Genomic DNA, 16,668 nt, shown 5'->3' on the forward strand with positions numbered 1-16,668 from the left:
ACGGAATAGAGCTATGTGCAACAAGATAGATGAATCTTAAACACAGTGTTGAGCAAAAGAAACCATATTCCCAAAACATGTTTTGTACCATTTCATTAGTACAGCTCAAAAATAGGTAAAACTGAATTATATTATTTAAGCATGCCTTCTCATCGGAGGCAGTATTCCCCCGAATGGGGTGAAAATTGGTCCTTGGAGTGAAAAAGTCTTAAATATTACAATAGTCTGTAGCCCTTCAAAGGGCCACAATACATAAATAGATACACAGTATGTCTGTGGTATTAAAAGTTTTGTCGGGGAGCAGGACGGGGAGGAGTTAGGAAAAAATTATTCTAAAAAGGCTTCTTAGTGGGACAAAAATGAGAAATATTTATGGATTCATACTTGGGCAATAAAACTATCAAGAGAAACGAAGATGTGATTACCATACAGTTTAGGATAGCAAGTACATCTGGCTAAGCGGGGAGGGAGTTGTGAGCTGAAAGGGACACATGGGGGCTTCTTGTTTATTGACTGTAGTCTGTTTCTTGACCAGGGTGGTAGTTGCATGGATACTATTTCATGCTAGTTTGTAATGGTGTACCTTTATATTTTATGCACTTTTCTAAATTTATGTGTTATATTTGTTTTTAAAAGATGCTAAAAAATAAAGGTTAAAGCAATGGAATCTACGTAAAATGTAGTGGTTTTAAATCTTTGTTTAAAAAAAGTAGGAAGTGTTTCTAAGGGGTTATATTTTAATTATTTGGAGCTTCTTTTTGACCTGTTCTTTGAAATTGAGAAAAAATTGTGTAACAGTTGTCTTGCAGGTAAACTTTTTTTTTCCCCCCATTTCAGTTAGGTGGACTTCAATGCACTAGGTGCTATAGAAGGCTTGAGGACATGGGGCATCTAAATAATCCCTGTTCTTCAAGAGCCTGTAGTCTTTCTGGGGAGAAATCTGTGAGGGAAACTGTAGGACTTTGGAGATCATGATGAAGAGTCTGGGAGCTTACCTTAATGCAGTAAAAAGCCAACAGAGGTTTTTAGGCAGGGGCATGATTGATCTGTTAGGCTTTTTATTTTATTTTTAAAGAAGAATTAGTATGCCTTCAGCATCAGAGTAGATAGGATAGAGTAGATTTCTGGGAGACTAGTTGGGGACTTTGATTTTAATCTGAGCAAAGAGCAATGAAGGTTGGTAGTGGTAGGAATAGGTGAGAATAGATGGATATGAGATGTTTTGAAGGAAGAAAACAAAAGACATGAAAGGATACTTTTATACTTGCAAAAAGGGTAATTTTCTGAAAGCTGCTTACTTAGCTTTTGTGTGTGTATATTCTTGTTTGGGCTTATATCCTCATTTATGATTGAACTTTCTTCAAATAGCCCAAATGTCAAATGTCATTGTTTTCCCACAGCTTTGTTATTGTAGAAATTATTGTGGCTATCAACTGGGTTGTCTTCCTAGAGAGTGAATCTGGTATATATTTACTGAAATTGCTAGTGACTGTATTTTTACTGATGCATATGGTGAAGAAAAACCCTAAGAATGTATCTTTTTAAAAAATACATGCAAAATATTTTTAACCTGAAATCTAAGCAATCATATTAAATCATATTCCCATAGGCCCAACACCAAGCTTAAGAAAAAGAACCTTATCAATATCTTTGAAGACTGATGTGGGCCCCTCCCCCCTTACTTCGTCTTTCAGAGATATCTTTTAAGGGAATCTGAAATCTTGACCAGGAAACTGAAGGTTTTGTGACTGCAGATAGCGTTTTCATTATATTTTCCTGCTTTAGGTAGAACTTCAGGGAGGGGATGATCTGGGAGGTAAATGGCTGAAATTCTGTTGGATTTGTTTCTGAACCATGGTTCCTGATATCAGAAAGAAGGGCCTTTGCTAGGGTTGAAGTATTTCTTGAGAGGCCTGGGAAGAATGTGATTGCCTTGAGCTAACTGACCTTACTAAGAGGATCTTAAACTCAATTGCCAAGTTACTAGTATCGGGATTCATAGACTTTGGAGGATTAGCAAGTATGACTCAGAAAGAAGGAGTCACAGAAGGAGCATGAACAGTATTTAGGGCCTTGGATGGCCATGGTGACAACTTGAGGGTCATAAAGAGTAAGAAAATGAAACTTGAGATGTAACATGACACAAGGATGGGGAAGGGGAAGGGGTAGGAGGGAATGGGACCTGTTAGATTTGTCAGCAACTTGGTAAGGAAGTGGTGGTCTGGCTTTTCAGGCCACATCTGATCTACTGAGTTGAATTTTGAGGTTGTACTTTAAGAAGGGTTTATTTAGACAAATCTGGGTTTATTTAGAGAATAGTAGCAAGGATTAGAAAGATTCCATACCATGTCCTAAGATAGCAGGTGAAATTATAGATTTGGAGAGGAGAACATGGGGGTTCCTGATACCTTGTCTTCAACTATTTGAAGGGCTGTATGTGTATAAATATTAGTTTGATTAGTTTTTGATGAACACAAGCCATGACAATAGAATTAGTAAGTCAAGCTGTAAAGAGACAATTTTCAATTCAATATAAGGAGGTGATGTATAACTATTTAGAGCCATCTGATGATGGCTCTAGTCTTTTAAAAATAGAATGTGCCTCATGGCTGAGAATAGCTTGGAAGCCCAAGATGTTGATTTGGAAATCGGATAACTTTATGACATCCGTGTAAAACCTGAGGTTCTTAGTTTCTGAGTTAGTATACCACAATAGCTCGCATATCTTTTTTTTTTTTTTTTTTTTTTGGCCACACTGCACGGCTTGTGGGATCTTAGTTCCTTGCAGGATCTTAGTTCCCTAACCAGGGACTGAACCCGGACCCTTGGCAGTGAAAGCGTAGAGTCCTAACCACTGGACCACCAGGGAATTCCCTCTTGCATATCTATTTAAACAGAAACCTTCCTCCACCCCACCCACCAATGCCTGTAAACAACCCCCCCACAACCCCATGCCTTTTTATTTCTGTAAAATCTTGATTACTGAGTTCCAAGGTACAGAGTTTATGGAATAGAATCCTTGTGTTTTGATGTAGAATAGTTAATCTGAAGGATTACTTAAAATGAAGGGAGTTCTCACTGTCACATAATCAATTAAAAGAGGTTTTGGGGCTTCCCTGGTGGCACAGTGGTTAAGAATCCGCCTGCCAGTGCAGGGGACACGGGTTCGAGCCCTGGTCTGGGAAGATCCCACCTGCCGTGGAGCAACAAAGCCTGTGTGCCATAACTACCGAGCCTGTGCTCTAGAGCCCGTGAGCCACAACGACTGAAGCCCGCGTGCCTAGAGCCCGTGCTACGCAACAAGAGAAGCCAATGCAATGAGAAGCCCGCGCACTGCAACCAAGAGTAGCCGCCTGCTCGCTGCAACTAGGGAAAGCCCGCATGCAGCAATGAAGACCCAATGTAGCCAAAAATAAATAAATTTATATATATAAAAACAAGGTGTTGTAGTCACTCATTTGGGATCACATATTTAAAGATCTGAAATATAGAAAATTAAATGAAGTTGTACTTTACCAAGCTTTGCATCTATGCCTTTCTTTATCTGTTAAGTTGTAGATAAAAGGTAAGCTACTTATTTGGAAGTAGATTGTAATAACTGTCATTAAGCTAGTTTCTTGTGTGGGTAGATTTCTTCTTTTTCTGCCTTGCAGTAGATAGCTAAGATTATCTGTTTTAGCCGTCAGAAGTGTGCTTTTTTATCTCCCTCTCCTATTAGGATTGAATTTACATAGTTTACATGTTCCTCAGAATCTTACTTGAGGATGGGTAGTAAGGTACTGGAATTATCCTGGTTATTTTTCCAGTTAAAACTGTGGTTTTGTGTTCCTTAGAAATAACTGATGAAACAAATGTTTGTTTAGCTCTTTTACTTGCAAATTGATTTTATAAGAGGTGTTAGTTTCTTCTCATTTATTTGAACACAGAAATCAGAAGTAATTTCTCTTAGACTTCCTGACATATCTTCATGGAGGCAGTATGCTGTTTACTCTGCTCCTCTGTTGTAGGAAAGTGAGGTGTAGCCTTCTTGGCCTCCTGGCCACTAGAGACTGACCTCTAACACTCTTGGCCACTTCAGCTACCATCTTTACTTCAGTTCATTGAGAGAAAAAGTTTTATTCTTTTGGAAACCTCAGTTTCCAGGACTGAAAATTTGAAACAGAGAATTGTGCAGCCAGAGAGTTAGCTGAGGTTCTGTTCTCTCATCTTGCCATTATATATTTTTATCAGGTCTGATGATCGTTGTCAGATTAATTGGAGCAATTATCTATTTGCATTTAATGTTGGTATTGCTATTCGGGTTTAAATCTGTCTCATTTACTTGTCCTTGCTCCATGCTTTTTTCCCCCACATTCTTTTGGATTTTTTTTTTTTTTTTTTTTATTACTCCAGTTTCCCACCTCTGTTAGCTTGGTGCTTATCATCCTTTACTCTGATTTACTACCTTACAATTATAATACATATCCTTAGCTTGTCAAAGTATAATATAAATTTGTTAATTTGTGTTTTTCCTTTTCCTTGTCAAGGCAAAGACCTTAGAACATGTACACCCTGCCAAATACGTGCTGTTGTTGTCATGCATTTAGTTCTATATTTATCTAAAACCTTATACATTATTGTTACATAATTCATCAGTATTCATTTGGATCTTTGTACATATTAGCTCTTTTCATGGTCTTTATTCTCCAGGTTTCCATCTAGGATCTTCTTTCTCTTGCGTGAAGAATATCCTTTTTTGTTTCCTTCAGTGTGGGTCTGCTTATAGGAAAATATCTTTATTTGGACTTCACTTTTGGAAAGTAATTTTTTTATATATATAATTTTCAGTACCCTAAATTTTCTTCTTTTAAGAGGTGAATTTTATTTATTTATTTATTTATGTGTTTATTTTTGGCTGTGTTGGGTCTTCGTTTCTGTGCGAGGGCTTTCTCTAGTTGCGGCAAGTGGGGGCCACTTTTCATCGCGGTGCGCGGGCCTCTCACTCTCCCGGCCTCTCTTGTTGCGGAGCACAAGCTCCAGATGCGCAGGCTCAGTAGTTGTGGCTCACGGGCCCAGTTGCTCTGCGGCATGTGGGATCTTCCCAGAACAGGGCTCGAACCCCTGTCCCCTGCATTGTCAGGCAGACTCCCAACTACTGCGCTACCAGGGAAGCCCCTGGAAAGTATTTTTATTGTGTATAGATTTTTAGTTTGGAGATTCCTTTCTTTCAGCACCTCAAAGATATCATTCCCTTATTATAGCTTCCATTGTTTCTCTTGAAGTATTTATAGTGCGTAAATCTCACGAAACCTTTAATCAGTTCTGGAAAATTTTCAGACATTATCAGGCATTCTCTCTTCAAATATTGCATCTGTCCCATTCCAGGACTCTACATATATGATTAGCCTTTTCAATACATTTCCCTATGTCTTGTTTATTATCTGCATTTTCCACATTTTTCTCTCTCTTGGCTTCATTTGGGATGTTTTCTGACCTATTTTTCTAGCATACTGAATTTCTCTTCCAAGTCTCCATGGTGGTAAACTCATCCATTAAGTTATTAATTTCAGTAACTGTATTTCTAAGCTTCAGAATTCCTATATAGTTCATTTTTATAATTTTAATTTTCTGCCAAGGTTTTCAATCTTGCCTTTTCTTACACATACTCAGCATAGTTATTTTAAAATCTGTGTCTGATAACTCTCTTATTTTGACCCCTTATAGTTTTGTCTGTAGTTTGCTTCTTGTTTTCTGATCATGTTGTCTTTAAGTTTTTTTTTTGTTTTAAACATCTTTATTGAAGTATAGTTGCTTTACAATGTTGTGTTAGTTTCTGCTGCATAACAAAGTGAATCAATTTTATGTATACATATATCCCCATATCCCCTCCCTCTTGTGTCTCCCTCCCACCCTCCCTATCCCACCCCTCTAGATGGTCACAAAGCACCAAGCTGATCTCCCTGTGCTATGCAGCTGCTTCCCACTAGCTAGCTATTTTACATTTGGTAGTGTATATATGTCAATGCTACTCTCTCACTTCGTGCCAGCTTACCCTTCCCCCTCCCCGTGTCCTCAAGTCCATTCTCTACGTCTGCGTCTTTATTCCTGTCCTGCCCCTAGGTTCTTCAGAACCCTTTTTTTTTTTTTTTTTAGATTCCGTATATATGTGTTAGCATATGGTATTTGTTTTTCTCTTTCTGACTTACTTCACTCTGTATGACAGACTCTAGGTCCATCCACTTCACTACAAATAACTCAATTTCGTTTCTCGTTATGACTGAGTAATATTCCATTGTATGTATGTGCTGCATCTTCTTTATCCATTCATCTGTCGACGGACACTTAGGTTGCTTCCATGTCCTGGCTATTGTAAATAGTGCTACAGTGACCATTGTGGTACATGACTCTCTTTGTTTTTTTAATAAATTTATTTATTTATTTATGGTTGTGTTGGGTCTTCATTGCTGTGTGCGGGCTTTCTCTGGTTGCTGCAAGCGGGGGCTACTCGTCATTGCGGTATGTGGGCTTCTCATTGTGGTGGCTTCTCTTGTTGCGTAGCACGGACTCTAGGCACGCGGGCTTCATTAGTTGTGGCACGTGGGCTCAGTAGTTGTGGCTCACAGGCTCTAGAGCGCAGGCTCAGTAGTTGGGGCACACAGGCTTAGTTGCTCCGTGGCATGTGGGATCTTCCCAGACCAGGGCTTGAACCCGTGTCCACTGCATTGGCAGGCAGCTTCTTAACCATTACGCTATCAGAGAAGCCCAACATGACTCTTTTTGAATTTTGGTTTTCTCAAGGTATATGCCCAGTAGTGGGATTGCTGGGTCGTATGGTAGTTCTAGTTTTAGTTTTTTAAGGAACCTCCATACTGTTCTCCATAGTGGCTGTATCAATTTACATACCCACCAACAGTGGAACAGGGTTCCCTTTTCTCCACACCCTCTCCAGCATTTATTGTTTGTAGATTTTTTGTTGATAGCCATTCTGACCAGTGTGAGATGATACCTCATTGTAGTTCTGATTTATATTTCGCTAATGATTAATGATGTTGAGCATCCTTTCATGTGTTTGTTGGCAATCTGTATATCTTCTTTGGAGAAATGTCTATTTAGGTCTTCTGCCCATTTTTGGATTGGGTTGTTTGTTTTTTTGTTACTGAGCTGCATGAGCTGCTTGTATATTTTGGAGATTAATCCTTTCTCTGTTGCTTCGTTTACAAATATCTTCTCCCATTCTGAGGGTTGTCTTTTTGTCTTGTTTATGGTTTCCTTTGCTGTGTGAAAGCTTTGAAGTTTCATTAGGTCCCATTTGTTTATTTTTGCTTTTATTTCCATTTCTCTAGGAGGTGGGTCAAAAAGGATCTTGCTGTGATGTATATCATCGAGTGTTTTGCCTATGTTTTCCTCTAAGAGTTTTATAGTGTCTGGCCTTACATTCAGGTCATTAGAGTTTATTTTTGTGTATGGTGTTAGGGAGTGTTCTAATTTCATTCTTTTATATGTAGCTGTCCAGTTTTCCCAGCACCACTTATTGAAGAGGCTGTCTTTTCTTTACTGTATATTCTTGCCTCCTTTATCAAAGATAAGGTGACCATATGTGCATGGGTTTGTCTCTGGGCTTCCTGTCCTGTTCCATTGATCTGTCTTTCTGTTTTTGTGCCAGTACCATACTGTCTTGATTACTGTAGCTTTGTAGTATAGTCTAAAGTCAGGGAGCCTGATTCCTCCTGCTCCGTTTTTCGTTCTCAAGCTTGCTTTGGCTATTCGGGGTCTTTTGTGTTTCCATACAAATTGTGAAATTTTTTGTTCTAGTTCTGTGAAAAATGCCAGTGGTAGTTTGATAGGGATTGCATTGAATCTGTAGATTGCTTTGGGTAGTAGAGTCATTTTCACAATGTTGATTCTTCCAATCCAAGAACATGGTATATCTCTCCATCTATTTGTATCATCTTTAATTTCTTTCATCAGTGTCTTATAATTTTCTGCATACAGGTCTTTTGTCTCCTTAGGTAGGTTTATTCCTAGATATTTTATTCTTTTTGTTGCAATGGTAAATGGGAGTGTTTTCGTGATTTCACTTTCAGATTTTTCATCATTAGTTTATAGGAAAGCCAGAGATTTCTGTGCATTAATTTTGTATCCTGCTACTTTACCAAATTCATTGATTAGCTCTAGTAGTTTTCTGGTAGCGTCTTTAGGATTCTCTATGTACAGTATCATGTCATCTGCACGGTATCATGTCATCTGCAAATAGTGACAGTTTTACTTCTTTTCTGATTTGGATTCATTTCTTTTTCTCTCTGATTGCTGTGGCTAAAACTTCCAAAACTATGTTGAATAATAGTGGTGAGAGTGGGCAACCTTGTCTTGCTCTTAATCTTAGAGGAAATGGTTTCAGTTTTTCACCACTGAGAACGATGTTGGCTGTGGGTTTGTCATATATGGCCTTTATTATGTTGAGGCAGGTTCCCTCTGAGCCTGCTTTCTGGAGAGTTTTTATCATACGTGGGTGTTGAATTTTGTCGAAAGCTTTTTCTACATCTATTGAGATGATCATATGGTTTTTATTCTTCAAATTGTTAATATGGTGTATCACATTGATTGATTTGGGTATATTGAAGAATCCTTGCATTCCTGGGATAAACCACACTTTATCCTGGCGTATGATCCTTCTAATGTGCTGTTGAAGTCTGTTTGCTAGTATTTTAAAGAAGATGATGGAGATAGGAGTTTATTAATTAATTTATTTCTGTTGTGTTGGGTCTTCGTTTCTGTGCGAGGGCTTTCTCTAGTTGTGGCAAGTGGGGGCCTCTCTTCATCGCTGTGCGTGGGCCTCTCACTGTCGCGGCCTCTCTTGTTGCGGAGCACAGGCTCCAGACACGCAGGCTCAGTAGTTGTGGCTCTTGGGCCTAGTTGCTCAGCGGCATGTGGGATCTTCCCAGACCAGGGCTTGAACCCGTGTCCCCTGCATTAGCAGGCAGATTCTCAACCACTGTGCCACCAGGGAAGCCCTGTTTGCTAATATTTTGTTGAGGGTTTTTGTATCTGTGTTCCTCAGGATATTGGCCTGTAGCTTTCTTTTTTGGGACATCTTTGTCTGGTTCTGGTATCAGGGTGATGGTGGCCTCATAGAATGAGTTTGGAAGTGTTCCTCCCTTGCTGTATTTTTTATTTATTTTTATTTTTTGCGGTACGTGGGCCTCTCACTGTTGTGGCCTCTCCCATTGCCGAGCTCCGGATGCGCAGGCTTAGCGGCCATGGCTCATGGGCCTAGCCCCTCCGCGGCATGTGGGATCTTCCTGGACCGGGGCACGAACCTGTGTCCCCTGCATCGGCAGGCGGACTCTCAACCACTGCACCACCAGGGAAGCCCCCTCTGCTGTATTTTTGAAGAGCTTGAGAAGGCTAGGTGTTAGCTCTTCTCTAAATGTTTGATGGAATTCACCTGTGAAGCCATTGGGTCCTGGGCTATTGTTTGTTGGAAGATTTTTAATCACAGTTTCAATTTCAGTGCTCACGATTGGTCTATTTATATTTTCTATTTCTTCCTGGTTCAGTCTCAGAAAGATTTGGTTTCCTAAGAATTTGTCCGTTTCTTCCAGGTTGTCCATTTTATTGGCATATAGTTGCTTGTAGTAATCTCTCATGATCCTTTGTATTTCTGCAGTGTAAGTTGTTACTTCTCGTTTTTCATTTCTAATTCTGCTGATTTGAGTCTTCTCCGTTTCTTGATGAGTCTGGCTAATGGTTTATCAATTTTGTTTATCTTCTCAAAGAACCAGCTGTTAGTTTTATTGATCTTTGCTCTTGTTTCCTTTATTTCTTTTTCCTTTATTTCTGATCTACATGATTTCTTTTTGCTAACTTTGTGTTTTTTTGGTTCTTCTTTCTCTAATTGCTTTTTTTTTTTTTTTTGTAAAAGGCGAAAGATTTATTCTATCTGAAGAGAAACCGGAGTATTCTAATTGCTTTAGTGTAAGGTTAGTGTTGTTTATTTGAGATGTTTCTTGAGGTAGGATTGTATTGCTATAAACTTCCCTCTTAGAACTGCTTTTGCTGCATCCCATAGATTTTCAGTCATCGTGTTTTCATTGTCATTTGTCTCTAGGTATTTTTTGGTTTCCTCTTTGATTTCTTCAGTGATCTCTTGGTTATTTAGTAACGTATTGTTTAGCCTCCATGTGTTTGTGTTTTTTACAGTTGTTTTTCCTGTAATTGATATTTCATAGTGTTGTGGTTGCAAAAGATACTTGATATGATTTCAGTTTTCTGAAATTTACCAAGGCTTGATTTGTGACCCAAGATATTATCTCTTGTGGAGAATGTTCCATGAGCACTTGAGAAGAAGGTGTAGTCTGTTCTTTTTGGATGGAATGTCCTATAAATATCAATTAAGTCCAGCTTGTTTAATGTGTCATTTTAAGCTTGTGTTTCCTTATTTATTTTCATTTTGGATGATCTGTTCACTGGTGAAAGTGGGGTGTTAAAGTTCCCTACTATTACTGTGTTACTCTCAATTTTCCCTTTTATGGCTGTTAGTATTTGCCTTATGTGTTGAGGTGCTCCTATTTTGGGTGCATAAATATTTACAATTGTTATATCTTCTTGGATTGATCCCTTGATCATTATGTAGTATCCTTCTTTGTCTCTTGTAATAGTCTTTATTTTAAAGTCTATTTTGCCTGATATGAGAATTGCTACTCCAGCTTTCTTTTGATTTCTATTTGCATGGAATATCTTTGTCCATCCCCTCACTTTCAATCTGTTCGTGTCCCTAGGTCTGAAGTGGGTCTCTTGTAGATAGCATATATATGGGTCTTATTTTTGTATCCATTCAGCCAGTCTATGTCTTTTGGTTGGAGCATTTAATCCATTGACATTCAAGGTAATTATTGATATGTATGTTCCTATTACCATTTTCTTAATTGTTTTGGGTTTGCTTATGTAGGGCTTTTCCTTCTCTTGTGTTTCCTGCCTAGAGAAGTTCCTTTAGCATTTGTTGTAAAGCTGGTTTGGTGGTGTTGAATTCTATTAGCTTTTGCTTGTCTGTAAAGGTTTTAGTTTCTCCGCTGAATCTGAATGAGATCCTTGCTGGGTAGAGATCCTTGCTGGGTAGAGTAATCTTGTTTGTAGGTTTTTCCCTTTCATCACTTTAAATATGTCCTGCCACTCCTTTCTGGCTTGCAGAGTTTCTGCTGAAAGATCAGCAGTTAACCTTATGGGGATTCCCTTGTATGTTATTTGTTGCTTTTCCCTTGCTGCTTTTAATATTTTTTCTTTGTATTTAATTTTTGTTAGTTTGATTAATATGTGTCTTTGTGTGTTTCTCCTTGGATATATCCTGTATGGGACTTTGCACTTCCTGGACTCGATTGACTATTTCCTTTCCCATGTTGGGGAAGTTTTCAACTATAATCTTTTCACATATTTTCTCAGTCCCTTTCTTTTTCTCTTCTTCTTCTGGGACCCCTATAATTCGAATGTTAGTATGTTAAATGTTGTCCCAGAGGTCTCTGAGACTGTCCTCAATTCTTTTCATTCTTTTTTCTTTATTCTCCTCTGCAGTAGTTATTTCCACTGTTTTATCTTCCATGTCACTTATCCATTTTTCTGCCTCAGTTATTCTGCTATTGATTCCTTCTAGAGAATTTTTAAATTCGTTTATTGTGTTGTCCATCATTGTTTGTTTGCTGTTTAGTTCTTCTAGGTCCTTGTTAAACATTTCTTGTATTTTCTCCATTCTATTTCCAAGATTTTGGATCATGTTCACTCTCATTATTCTGAATTCTTTTTCAGGTAGACTACTTATTTCCTCTTCATTTGTTTGGACTGGTGGTTTTTACCTTGTTCCTCCATGTGCTGTGTATTTCTCTGTCCTCTCACTTTGTTTAACTTACTGTGTTTGGGGTCTCCTTTTCACAGGCTGCAGCTTCTTAGTTCCCATTGTTTTTGGTGTCTGCCCACAGTCGGTGAGGTTGGTTGAGTGCGTTGTGTAGGCTTCCTGGTCGAGGGGACTAGTGCCTGTGTTCTGGTGGGTGGGGCTGGATCTTGTCTCTCTGGTGGGCAGTGCCGTGTGTTGGTGGGTTTTGGGGTGTATGTGAACTTAGTATGATTTTAGGCAGCCTCTCTGCTAATGGGTGAGGTTGTGTTCCTGCCTTGTTTGGCATGGGGCATACAGCACTGGAGCTTTGCTGGCCATTGCGTGGAGCTGGGTCTTAACGTTGAGGAGGAGATCTCTGGGAGAGCTCTCGCCAGTTGATATTATGGGGGGTCGGGAGGTCCCTGGTGGTCCAGTGTCCTGAACTCGGCTCTCCCACCTCAGAGGCTCAGGGCTGACACCTGGCTGGAGACCAAGACCCTGTCAGCCACGTGGCTCAGAAGAAAAGGGGGGAAAAAAGAAAGAAAATTAAAATTAAAAAAAAATACATTAACATAAAAAAATAATTAAAAAAGAAGAGAGCAACCAAACCAATAAACAAATCTACCTGATAACAAGAGCTAAAAACTAAACTAAGGTAAACATGAGAAACAAATCAGTTGCAGACAGCAAACCCCAAGTCTACAGTTGCTTCTAAAGTCCACTGCCTCAATTTTGGGATGATTTGTTGTCTATTCAGGCATTCCACAGATGCAGGGTACATCAAGTTGATTGTGGGGATTTAATCCTCTGCTCCTGAGGCTGCACGGAGAAATTTCCCGTTCTCTTTGTTCGCACAACTCCTGCTGTTCATCTTTTGTTTTGGCCCCCCTTGTGCGTGTAGGTCGCCTTCAGGCATCTTTTGGGAAGTCTGAGGTCTTCTGCCAAGGTTCAGTACGTGTTCTGTAGACGTTGTTCCACTTGTAGAAGTATTTTTGATGTATTTGTGGGGAGGAAGGTGATCTCCATGTCTTAGTCCTCCGCCATGTTGAAGGTCCCCTCTTCTGAACTGTGGCCTGAAGAGCAAGCATATCTTCTACACCTGCTTATCAGAGGCCTTGCCATTCCATTGTAGGCATTGAAAAAATGGCTTTCCCTGGAGACTTTACAGAAGCTAGACAGACCCCTGGTTTGGGTGTACCACAGACACGCGGGCACCCAGGTCACCGAGGCCACAAGCACCGCCCAGGGTACTGACAAGCTGCAGGGCCACATTTAGCACAGGGAAGGAACCTGGAGGAGCTGCTCTTTGCATGCAGGCAACTCACGTGGAGCCTCAAGTGCAAGAAGACCAGGCCTCACATGGCTGTCTTTAAGTCTTTTATGACTGGTTATTTTTGATGATAGATATTATATATGAAAAATTAGAGAGGTAATTCGAAGCCTTAGATGCTGTTGCTCTACAGAGAAGATGTACCTTTGCCCCTGTCAGGTGCTTGGGCAGTAGCAATCCAGGATCACTGAATCCAGAAAGGCATTGAGATGATGTAAAGATTGGCTTCATTCCATCAGGGCAGTTTGTGGTTTGTCCTTCAGGGTCCCAACCTAAAGTGTTGGAGCCTAATAAAGGTCTCCCTTGGTGGACCCTGAGATCCAATTTTTATCTTCTTAGCCCTAGCTTCTTAACCTCTTATCTTCCTCTCCTGTAATTGAAAGAAAACCCAAAGGGAAAGAAAAGGCCCCACTCTCTGGGGTTCCCTTTCTCTTCCTGATCTTAGCTCTGTAATTGTACATTTTTGTCTACCTTTTCTAATTCTTAGCCAGAGGATCGATCCAAATTACCTAGTCTATCATTATTGGGATGGTTCCTTTATATAGTTCTGTTGGACATAGAACACGTTTGTGTATTTCTTTTTTATTTGAATTTTATTTTTTTTATACAGCAGGTTCTTACTAGTCATCTATTTTATACACATCAGTGTATACATGTCAATCCCAATCTCCCAATTCATCCCACAACCCCCCTCAACCCAACCCCGCCACTTTCCCCCCTTGATGTCCATACGTTTGTTCTCTACATCTGTGTCTCAACTTCTGCCATGCAAACTGGTTCATCTGTACCATTTTTCTAGGTTCCACAGATATGCATTAATATGCGTTACTTGGTTTTCTCTTTCTGACTGACTTCCCTCTGTATGACAGTCTCTAGATTCATCCACGTCCCTGCAAATGACCCAGTTTTGTTCGTTTTTATGGCTGAGTAATATTCCATTGTATATGTGTACCACATCTTCTTTATCCATTCGTCTGTCAGTGGGCATTTAGGTTGCTTCCATGACCTGGCTATTGTAAATAGTGTTGCAGTGAACATTGGGGTGCATGTGTCTTTTTGAATTATGGTTTTCTCAGGGTATATGCCCAGTCGAGGGATTGGTGGGTCATATGGTAATTCTATTTTAGGTTTTTAAGGAACCTCCATACTGTTCTCCATAGTGGCTGTATCAATTTACATTCCCACCAACAGTGCAGGAGGGTTCCCTTTTCTCCACACCCTCTCCAGCATTTGTTGGTTGTAGATTTTCTGATGATGCCCATTTGAACTGCTGTGAGGTGATACCTCATTGTAGTTTTAATTTGCATTTCTCTAATAATTAGTGATGTTGAGCAGCTTTTCATGTGCTTCTTGGCCATCTGTATATTTTCTTTTGAGAAACATCTATTTATGTCTTCTGCCCATTTTTGCATTGGGTTGTTTGTTTTTCTAATATTGAGCTGCATGAGCTGTTTATATATTTCAGAGATTAATCCTTGGTCCGTTGATTTGTTTGCAAATATTTTTTCCCATTCTGAGGGGTGTCTTTTAGTCTTGTTTATGGTTCCCTTTGCTGTGCAAAGGCTTTTAAGTTTAATTAGGTCCCATTCGTTTATTTTTGTTTTTATTTCCATTACTCTAACAGGTGGATCAAAAAAGATCTTGCTGTGATTTATGTCAAAGAGTGTTCTTCCTGTATTTTCCTCTAAGAGGTTTGTAGTCTCCAGTCTTACATTTAGGCCTCTAATCCATTCTGAGTTTATTTTTGTATATGATGTTAGGGAGTGTTCTAATTTCATTCTTTTACATGTAGCTGTCCAGTTTGCCCAGCACCACGTATTGAAGAGACTGTCTTTTCTCCATTGTATATCCTGGCCTCCTTTGTCATAGATTAGTTGACCATAGGTGCGTGGGTTTACCTCTGGGCTTTCTATCCTGTTCCATTGATCTATATTTCTGTTTTTGTGCCAGTACCATATTGTCTTGATTACTGTAGCTTTGTAGTATAGTCTGAAGTCAGGGAGTCTGATTCCTCCAGCTCCATTTTTTTCCTCAAGACTGCATTGGTTATTCAGGGTGTTTTGTGTCTCCATACAAATTTTCAGATTTTTTGTTCTAGTTCTGTAAAAAATGCCATTGGTAATTTGATAGGGATTGCATTGAATCTGTAGATTGCTTTGGGTAGTATAGTCATTTTCACAATATTGATTCTTCCAATCTAAGAACATGGTATATCTCTCCATCTGTTGGTATCATCTTTAATTTCTTTCATCAGTGTCTTATAGTTTTCTGCATACAGGTCTTTTGTTTCCCTAGGTAGGTTTATTCCTAGGTATTTTATTCTTTTTATTGCAATGGTAAATGGGAGTGTTGCCTTAATTTCTCTTTCAGATTTTTCATCATTAGTGTATAGGAATGCAAGAGATTTCTGTGCATTATTTTGTATCCTGCAACTTTACCAAATTCATTGATTAGCTCTAGTAGTTTTCTGGTGGCATCTCTAGGATTCTCTATGTATAGTATCATGTCATCTGCACACAGTGACAGTTTTACTTCTTGTTATCCAATTTGTATTCCTTTTATTTCTTTTTCTTCTCTGATTGCTGTGGCTAGGACTTCCAAAACTATGTTGAATAATAGTGGTGAGAGTGGACCTCCTTATCTTGTTCCTGATCTTAGAGGAAATCCTTTCAGTTTTTCAGCATTGAGAATGATGTTTGCTGTGGGTTTGTCGTGTATGGCCTTTATTATGTTGAGGTAGGTTCCCTCTATGGCCACTTTCTGGAGAGTTTTTATCAGAAATGGTGTTGAATTTTGTCAAAAGCTTTTTCTGCATCTATTGAGATGATCATATGGTTTTTCTTCTTCAATTTGTTAATATGGTTTATCACATTGATTGATTTGCGTATTTTGAAGAATCCTTGCATTCCTGGGGTAAATCCCACTTGATCGTGGTATGTGTTCCTTTTAATGTGTTGTTGAATTCTGTTTGCTAGTATTTTGTTGAGGATTTTTGCATCTATATTCATCAGTGATACTGGTCTGTAATTTTCTTTTTTTGTAGTATCTTTGTCTGGTTTTGGTGTCAGGGTGATGGTGGCCTCATAGAATGAGTTTTGGAGTATCCCTTCCTCTGCAATATTTTGGAAGAGTTTGAGAGGGATGGGTGTTAGCTCTTCTCTAAATGTTGGATAGACTTCACCTGTGAAGCCATCTGGTCCTGGACTTTTGTTTGTTGGAAGATTTTTAATCACAGTTTCAATTTCAGTGCTTGTGATTGGTTTGTTCATATTTGCTATTTCTTCCTGGTTCAGTCTTGGAAGGTTATACCTTTCTAAGAATTTGTTCATTTCTTCCAGGTTGTCCATTTTATTGGCATAGAGTTGCTTGTAGTAGTCTCTTAGGATGCTTTGTATTTCTGTGATGTCTTTTGTAACTTCTCCTTTTTCATTTCTAAGTTTATTGATTTGAGCCCTCTTCCTCTATTTCTTGAGGTGTCTGGCTAAAAGTTTATTAAATT

The 16,668-nt window shown here is 39.1% G+C and overlaps 1 protein-coding gene across 4 annotated transcripts in view; it reads left to right on the forward strand.

Moving 5' to 3' along the window:
• The window catches only part of UBE2Q2 (ubiquitin conjugating enzyme E2 Q2), a 70,484-nt gene that overhangs the window by 31,640 nt on the left and 22,176 nt on the right, over positions 1-16,668 (forward strand). The window lies entirely within an intron of this gene.

The sequence above is a fragment of the Globicephala melas genome, chromosome 2, assembly GCF_963455315.2.
Source record: "Globicephala melas chromosome 2, mGloMel1.2, whole genome shotgun sequence".
NCBI classification, from domain to species: domain Eukaryota; kingdom Metazoa; phylum Chordata; class Mammalia; order Artiodactyla; family Delphinidae; genus Globicephala; species Globicephala melas.